The sequence below is a fragment of the Barbatula barbatula genome, assembly GCF_947034865.1.
Source record: "Barbatula barbatula genome assembly, chromosome: 6".
NCBI classification, from domain to species: domain Eukaryota; kingdom Metazoa; phylum Chordata; class Actinopteri; order Cypriniformes; family Nemacheilidae; genus Barbatula; species Barbatula barbatula.
The window spans coordinates 7,941,378-7,943,934 of NC_136765.1; positions in this window are offsets into that span (position 1 = coordinate 7,941,378).

Below are 2,557 nucleotides of genomic sequence, written 5' to 3' on the forward strand. Positions count from 1 at the left end.
GGTGCGTGGGAGGGTGGAAGAGAGGGATTGTGGGGGCAGAAGAGGAGACGGCATCGCTCAGTCCCCGCCCACACAGCATAGCAAAGAGCAGAAGAGGAAGTCGGGATTTACTCTTTGAGTGCCACTGTTTACAGCCAATTGTTTTGATGCAAATTTCATCTTATTAGTTTGGTTTAATAAGAAACAGAACTGGTAGAAGATAATACTATGGATATTATTTTATTGATGCTTGATGGTGATACTGTAGGGTTTTTGCATATACTGTATGCATTCAAAACATTCATTATGCATTATTTAGTATAACAGTCTTCTGTTAAATATAACCTGTAATAAATAATATGTGATACACACAATGGCAACAGAAAGTGTCATTTTGCCACAATAGGTTTTAATTGAAGTGGCAATAGATTTTTTGAGGAAAAGACATGTTTTTGGACACCTCAGTTTTGTTGTATTTGGAAGCAAAAGTAGAAGTTTCGTGATGTGATGAACTACACGTGGTTACTTTGATAGCACTGGTAAGAACTTTGGGGTAAATAACTTGTGACGTTTACTAAAATACTGTAAAGGCACGGTCATTTCCAAAATAGAAAATGGATTCAGGTCTAAATAGACCATTTATCATATATCATAAACCTTTAACCGATCGCCACAATTTACTTGAATGATGTAATTATTGTTTTAAAAGCTTCAAAAGAATGTTATTGAAGAGTTGAAAGTTAAACATTACATTACAACTATTAAAACTTACCAGAAGACATTACTGTGTAGCCTACGAGGGCAACGTGTCTAAAAAGACTTCCTGTCTAAACAAGCACATCTAATATTTATTTGAAGGGTGCGGTGACTTCACATGTTTGCTGTTCTTTCACTCTAGTTATAAATGCTGTGCCTGAGTCATTATGACCCTGAAACTGAAGCTGTTTATTACACTTGTGCCCACAAACTTGATTTGCTTTCCTTGTTTCTAATAGACACAAACCAGTTCATGACGTCACCAAAACAATGTAGTTGCCATGATTTCACTTCAATAAAAATAGTTTGGTCAACTACGTAAACGAACTCATTTGTAATGTCAATTGTGTAAATTCTGTTGAAGAGTACATTACATTTGTTGGCGCATAACACACTTACTCTGTGTGAGCCATTATTTACATTTTAATGGTCCCCTTCATTTTAAATAGTCTCTAATATTTACATGCTTTAGAAAGGCATTCCAACCGTTTGGTTTAGCCTATTTATACTGTAGTTTCTGTTATGTTTGCCTTGTGTGAACTTTTAGATTTCTAGGCAGAACGTTTGAGCTTGCTGTTGTCAAGCTATTAAGGCTATCATTTCTAAACACTTAATATTGTTTGGCACTGGGGATGTACTGTACTCAGGGTCGCCACTAGAATGGCCATGGGCAAATGTTACTCAGCCCCACACTGAGCACAGGACTGTCCACACGAACAATGGTCCTGACACAGAAGCACTTTAACTGAGGGCTAGATAATTGTGTGTGCTTGGTTACAGACAGTCTATGTAGTGTGAGTAATGTATATTCAGAGTAGATGTTTTAGCTCTAGTAAAATACAATAAAATATATCTCATTTTGGAACTCATCTATTTGACTTATCTTATTGTTTTTGATTTGTTTCATTAAATGTACCCTTATAATGATGGTTCATCCTTAGATTGGTTTTGCCTTTGTCTTTGCAGTCAAACCTTCAAATGATAGTCATTTAAATCTGTACAAATCTGTGTTTAGCAAACAATTTCCAAATTAAGTTCTTAAATTTAAATTTCTTAAGAAATATTGTGACTTACCTGGATGTTTCACGTCTGTTTTCACATTTGAAATGCTTTGGCTTCAGTCAATACTTGCAGTAACCGATTTCCTGAACTCTGGCGCCCTCTGGTGGATATCATAAAAGTCACACGTAAATTAACAAATACAAAATAAACAATAAAAGGAAACATATTATTTAAGATCACGACACACGATATGCACAAGATATAGTACCTTCAATGCCCTGTAAATGGTTATATTGCTTCATCTGTCCAGAACTTAACTGCTGCAGATAAAGTTAGGTGCCAAGCAAAATGTAACTGCATTAAGTCATTACAAATGCAGTGGAGTAAATACATACTTATTCAAAAATGTAGTTAAGTAAAGAGTAAAAGTTGCAAACAACCTTAATATTCAGTGTAGCCAAAAAGATACATAAGCACAGTATTTTACACCACTGGTTCAGCACGTTTAGAGCGCAACCTGAAGATACATTGGGCGATCTCTTCTAAAACTCTATAAAGGAATCACATGTGAGAATTAAAAATCATTTGTAATTGTTATTTTCTTATGAATTTTTCTTTTCTACCACTGTGTGGTGTCTCCATCAGGTCTGTCTCCGGGACTTCCAAATCAACAAAGTGGAACACGAGGGTCCTCCAGCATCAGTCATCTCATGTCACGCATATCATCAATCACCGGAAGTAAATGGTAGCAAAAACGAATCCGTTTCCCCATATGACTATATCAGATGCAAAATCATTATTGTCTGACACCTGGTGCTTT